The 7111-nt window shown below is 37.5% G+C and overlaps 1 long non-coding RNA gene across 1 annotated transcript; it reads right to left on the reverse strand.

Annotated features, from left to right (window-relative positions):
- Window positions 1-5351: 5351 nt before the first annotated feature.
- On the reverse strand, window positions 5352-6488 carry LOC127317636 (uncharacterized). Its single transcript, XR_007861330.2, has 4 exons — window positions 6261-6488; window positions 6014-6078; window positions 5807-5879; window positions 5352-5513 (listed from the first exon to the last, which is right to left on the reverse strand). It is a non-coding gene; the product is annotated as an uncharacterized lncRNA (long non-coding RNA).
- Between the last annotated feature and the right edge of the window lie 623 nt (window positions 6489-7111).

The following is a 7111-nucleotide window of genomic DNA, read 5'->3' on the forward strand; positions in this document are numbered from 1 at the left end:
TCATCAAACTCATAGTCATGTGTCTTGATATGCAATGCAGCAGGTTAGTATTACAAATTAATGCATAGAGCCAAAGAATTTTTTAGAAATTAACAATGCTAATACACTAAGTATACACTACGTATACATATCGTATCGTAATCCATGAGCCCTCGTGTATGCCGTCCAGTTGCCATTCATTCATTTCATAGGTGTACCTCCTCACCGTTCAAGATAGTAGTGTACTTATAGATATATCTATATGCTACATGTTCAGCTCATGTCTACGAGAAAGGCGGTGCGTGCCACCGCGCTAGGCAATATTTTTTTCTCTGAGCAGTCCACAACCAAAACTTCCACCATGATTAAAGCCACATTTGTCCAAAACCATTCACAAGAGAATAATACAAGCTATTATTAACAAAAACATTAACAAAACAGTTCTCACGATCCAGCGCGGCGTGCCGCCGCGCCTTTATTTGCTAGTTTCGTTTAAACCATGACAACAAAAAGTTTAGGGAAAACCAGCACACGTTGCACAGAAAAAAGAAATGGCGCAGCAAAGCGCGTTAGATCCATCTAGTTTAGTCTAAGGATCTAGCGCTACTTGCCTCATGTAATTTCAGGGATAATAGATCGGTACGGAAAAAGTAGTCTTTGAAGAATCGACTATGGCTAACTTCTCGTTATGTTTGATATTGCCCTTGCTTGGTCTCGTCGAGTCCCTACACTATGGCCTCTGCCTCTTGTTGTGCTCATTATAAGGGCCATCGCGGCTAACATTAGTTGGGTGTCACCCCCTGAGTCATCTTCCGGTGCTGTATCGATGACATTTTTGTAGAAAATTTGATCAAGCTACTATGGTCCATCTATGTATGACATGGGAAAATCATCATACAATTGTCACTCGATAATATATACACCGACGCAAATGCCCGATAAGATGACTTTGTACAACAAATTCAGCCGCACAAATGGCCGAACAGGTCATGAGCGATTATGTTGGTGGGCATTTCGAGACGACGTATTTTGAGAAAAAAGTTTGATTACAAATTTTGTCAACAAAATATAAGATATGTGCCAAAAAAATTGTACCATTGGATTCATATTTAAAAGAAGTTTCCAATAGTATACTATATACAAATATCTTATATTTTGTTGATTAAATTAGTAGTTAAAAGTTTTTTCTCAGAATACGTAATAACCTTGTAAACCGGTATGGAGAGAGTACTATGTAATCTTCATTAAATGCTGAAAGCGGCTCTGTGCTTTGAACCACAACAGCAAGAAAAAAAAGATATGTAGATATATTTGTAGCATCTCCTAAAAAATAATAAAACTTCATGGGAAAAAACAGTTCTTGAAACGTAACAGTGGCAACGTCTAGCTACCCATGTCGCTGCTTCTGACGATACCCTTTTGGCCAGATCTTTGGGGAGATGTTTGCCGGTCTTCTTGTCGCACCAATGGCCTCCGCATGTACATCTCACCTCCTCGTCACGCCACATTTGCGTCGAGGCGACCGCAAGATTATTTATACTAAAATTTTATAATTATTTACTTGTATATTTTTATTAAACATCAATTTCATCTTACATATTTTTTTACTCGATCAGCTTAATTTTTCAATATTAACTATCATGTTCTTGGTTTACAATTAATCATCTTTATTGAGTAGTACAATTGTTCTATGATAAATTTAAACATTATTTTGCTCCAATAATATTTAGCCTTTCTAACGTTTTGAGACATTCAACACTTATTTGAGCTAAATGCCCATAAATGTGAGGATGGTAAAAAGAAAGAGTAGACAAAATTTCATGCATCCATGTATTTATTTTTGCATTTGCATGGTGTTGCATGAAATTATTGTGATGGAGATAATCTAAAGCTTTAGGTACGATAAATAGTGTGATTTAATTTTTGAGGTATGATTTGGTATATGATAATGGAATATTCTAGAGCATACATGGTGTTTATGAGGAGCTAGCTTGTCATTGAGTATACAAGTAGTAGATGGCAAAGTTTTTTTTTGGGCTAGCTACAGAAAAAAGAAATAGTATTTCTCCCGACTCACGGCTGAAACAGGAGTAGTATTTTTTTCAGATAAAACAGGAATAGTATTATTTTGGGATAGAATAGACGGTGGACGGTGACATATTTTTGATTCCAGGGTTGCTAAAGAAGAAGATAATGGTTTTACCCGGTTCAAAGAGACAATGGACATTATTTTTCATTGGGCGCTATTCATGAGTACATGAATACGGTTTAGTAACTTCATTTTTCTGAGGAGATACCATGTTATTTTTCCATCTAAAAGAGGCAGCGGATGGTGAAGTATTTTTGTTCGTGGATAGTATTTCTCTCCCGGTTGAAAGAGACGACAGCCGGTGGAGCGAATATGTTTTTTCAAAGATACAATGTAGCAGGGTTGTAGTATTTCTCTGGCTAAGAGATGACAGTAGTATAGGCGACAAATATATTTGTGTGGAGTTACGGGAATGGTGTTTTGGCACATGGGAGCATATGCTCCCTTTATTTTGAAATGCATATTACATACATTTTGAAATTTCAAAAAATTGAAACGAAAAATTCGAACGTACATCTTCACGTGCTAGACGCTCACAAAGTTGTTTCATAAAAATCCGACTTGTCGTGTGACGTGTGTAAAAAAGACAAAATTCAATGCTAAAAATAAGTCTTTTCAGGAGATAAATTTTCTCTTTTTTACATAGACCACAAAACATATTGGTTCCTCACGAAACTTGACGAACGTACGTATATTGTGGAGATGTACATGTAGAATTTTTTGTCAAAATTTTTCGACATTTCGAAATATAACTTTTTGATAGAGGGAGCATATGCACCCGGGAGCCGAATTGAATTTCCGTGGAGTTACTATATATCTTCAAAGATAAAGTAGAAGAAGGTAGTAGTATTTTGCTAGGATAGAAAAAGTTAAAAGTGATGTTGTTTTTTCTATGTTCATGTAGCAATTTTCATATGGTTCTGAACAGTAACCAAGTGAATGAGGGTGAAGCAAAAGTGGTCAGCTTTTATATATAGTATTATTACTGCGCAATTTATGATGGATTTTGAGAAGCATGCAGATGATGAGGGTTGATTATGCATATATATATATATATATATATATATATAGGACATATTCATACTACACCCGGGTGTAGTTACACCCACGTGTGTTTCTCATAATCTAGAGAGTATCTATCATACCTAAGAGTATGTACATGTAGTATGAAGTATATAAAACTAGTTTGGTAGTATATATAATACTTTGTAGGTAGTATGCATATTTTTTACGTAGACTCATCATATATGCATGTATTTTGTATATATAGTGCAAACTACATGCTCACTTATATTTTGTTCACCAAACTTGGTTTGTAATATCTTAGATATAGTGTAGGAACATAGTCAAACTGATAAAGTATCGTATATACTTCCGCATGGTACTATATTTGATATGGGTGTAACTACACCCAGGGGTAGGAAGTATTTATCCTATATATATATATATATATATATATATATAAATATATATATATATATATATATATATATAGGTCTGCTATTCTCGAACCGGTTCGAGAATAGCTATTCTCGAACCCTTTCTGAACTTCCCGCTTTTTTGCATGTGAACTTCTTGACGGAATACCAGAAATTCCATGTTTTGGCGGACAGTGTTTTGAGGCTGATTTTCAAACCGCTTATCGGATTGATGCGTATAATATACCGTTGGATTCGCACGGAAATTTCGCAACTTTTTCGTGTTCATTGTTTTCCCAAATTCTATATTGATTAAAACTAATTTGAAATATACAAAATAACGTTTTCGCGGATTTCTCTATTTTTGTACAGTTTTGGGGTTCCAGTTTTCAAACCGTTTATCGGAATGATGCGTATGATATGCCGTTGGAAAGGTGCTGACTAGGCGCACCTTTTTCATGAAGAACACTTTTTAAAATTCTTTATATTTTAAGAGCAGATTTTAAAATACGTGATTACGTTTTTCGAACTTCTCGGTTTTTCGAACTGTTTTTTGGGGCTTATTTCCGAACCACTTATCGTTATGTTCCAAATGATATTGCGTTGAAAAGATATTGATTAGGCGAATCTTTTTCATGTTCAATGTTTTTCCAAATTCTAAATGGTTTTAGTTTAATTTCAGAAATACATAAAAGTGAAGATAACACCGACACAAAGAACATTTCGAAATTGGCTCATCTAGATTGATTAGATGTGGCATTGCGATATGTTGGAGTATTAGTAGAGTTATATTAGTGCTAATTGTACGTTGAGTTGATCGATTTGCGCAATCGGTGGTCGTACGGACGATTTCTATGCATACGATTTTCGTCCAGAAAAACAAAGTGCATGAGGTGCTCGAATATAGAAGTGAACTTCCTTTATATCTGGTAGTGAACTTCCGATCGCGGTATAAAAGTTTCAGGCATGTAATAAAATTATACTTCATAGGAACGATGTCTATCAGCATGTATAATTTCGACGTCCTATGCATGCGCTGCCTTCCAAATACACGCGAGCGAACTTTGCCTGGACCAAAAGTGAACTTCGTGACGACACTATTTTTCTCTGTTTTTTCAATTATAACGTGAACTTCCAAAAAAATCCGAAAATTATGAACTTCCTAGTACATATGAGTGAATTTCGTTACATTAGCAAGTGAACTTTCAATGGACAAGTAATGGACACAAGTTTCTCAAGTATTTCGGTCGTTGCATGGGTTCCGTCCAGGCTTGGCTCGGTGGGGGCACTTATTCCTGTCAGTTGCATTGAAGTATTGTAACCCACCTGTACCAAATTTAACCTGGCTCATACATTAACTTCTACTCGGTAAAACTAGAATCGTAGCTAGTACATGGCTTGGCAGTAGAGCGCCCCCAAGTGAAGAGATCATACGACTACCAAAGTGAAATTTTATACCGAAATAAATATACTAAACCCACGATGGACAAATAAAGTCAAACTTCACATTTTCATTTTCAAGTACATTTTTTATCTTCTAATTTAACTCAAATAGTATCATAAACATAGCGAACTGCTCCAAAATTAAAACTGAACTTTCTCTGTTTAAAAATTCAACATATAAATGAAGAATGAACTCCTGGGTTAGAAAAAATAAATTTCCATTTTTGTTGTCTATACAGAGCAAAAAAGGAAAATATAAATGAAAGGGAAAAAACTTGCCAAACAACCCACACCAGTTCTCCTGAACCGCAATTTCATGCCCCATGTCTGCTAGATACAATACTCATTCAATATCCACTTGCATATATGATCAAACAATGATGCATGTGCCTACGCCCTGCATTTGCACATGATTTCTTGTCTTGTTGACCTGGACTGATCATGCCTCCCTCCCTGCATTGACCTGATCAACCGACCTCTGTCGACTCTACATTGTATCACTTGGGAATCAATCTGGCAATAGTAACATACATGCACCTGGTGGCCAAGTGAGTACACTCACGTATCCATCACAAAGTCTACACCTGCAAAAGAACAACACAACCAAGTTAAAACAGCCAAAGTTGGATTCTTGTTCATGCCAACATACATACTGTAGCTAGCTTAACTACATCTGGATCGAGTAGTGCTAAGCACCTTTTAACTTGCCAATTTGAAACCAGAAGCTAGATAGGTACTCCAACTACTAGTTTTCTTAAGAAAAAGGAAATACCCAGGGCAAGTCCAGCTAGTACTCCTAGTTAGAAGAATTGGACCAAGATAAAAAAAAGTTAGAAGTGGATCAAGATAACAGAAATGGTGGTGGGTTTCGCTTGACCTGGATCAGGTCGTGTCCCCGTCGAGTAACTTTTCGCCTTAGCTCTGCTTGACAAGAGACCCATGACGCTGGGCTAGAGCATGGTGATGCAGAGGCGCACATTAACCAAAGTTCAGAAATGCGATGAATCACAAAGACATTTGAAATTTTGAATCAATCAATTTGAGAGAGAGGGAGAGAGATTTAGCAAGGAACATACATTGTTACCTTATCAGTATCTCTCCTAGTTTTCCAGAAAATTGCCGATCGATGTACACCTCCATATTAGGAAGCTGCAAGTAGTAGTAAAGGTAGTGAGAAAATGAAATATGTAGACCCATCACAAGATAACAACTTCACTTATGCAGATTCATGTAGGAGTATAATGGGGCAGGAGCAAATCGTTTTGTATAAGATAACTTAAGCATGATGAATTGATACTTTTATCGACAAAAGTGAACCCCCTTTGCTGTACCAAATGAACTTATCAGCGAAGCTTAGGAGGAGTCACAGCCGAGAGCGGGAGAAGGGGCGCAAGGTGTACTTCAGGACGACGCGCAAGGTGGACTGCACAGCGGAGTGTGATGGGCTCCTGAGGGAGGCGACCGTGAACTTGTAAGCTGTGGTAGGGCGTGCAGAGCAGTTCAATTCAGCAATCACAACCTGCAAAATGAAGTGAACCTTCTCTGACAAATGAAGTGAACTCTCCCGGCAATAAAAACTGAACTTCATCATAAATTTTGACTTTCACATGCAAGTAACAAAACAAATGCACTGTTTTAAACCAAAATAGATTTACTGTTTAAATTAGACAAGTGTCCCCCAGACATTGTTTTTTCTACAGGACTACAAACTCCTTTTTTCCCTAATTGAATTACTCAAAGTTAACAAGTGAGCCGCTCGATGCTATAAAAAATACACAATTCATCAGGTGCGAGAGTTCAGAGGAGATACCATGTGAGAGCTGGTTGGAGGGTACCTCTGGGCGGACCACAGAAATCTGGGAGCAGGGTCGGCGTCCTTGCAGGAATTGTAGCCGGCTGCCGGCTACGACCATCTTCTGGTGGACTCCCCGCAGGCGCACACTAGACTGCCATTGTAGGGACATGTGGCCTCCCGACGGTGCTCAGCGTACTAAGAAGTGAACTTCCATGCAAGGCTCGAATGAACACCTGGATACTTCTACAAGTTGAAAGTTAATGGGTAGACTGGGCTTCTAATGCCCATTTCAACAATATGAATCACAGTGGCAATTGAATCAATTAAGTAGATATAGAGAGAGGGGTAGCAAGGATCGTAAATTGTTACCTAATCAATATCTCTCCT

This window comes from Lolium perenne, chromosome 7, assembly GCF_019359855.2.
Source record: "Lolium perenne isolate Kyuss_39 chromosome 7, Kyuss_2.0, whole genome shotgun sequence".
NCBI lineage: Eukaryota > Viridiplantae > Streptophyta > Magnoliopsida > Poales > Poaceae > Lolium > Lolium perenne.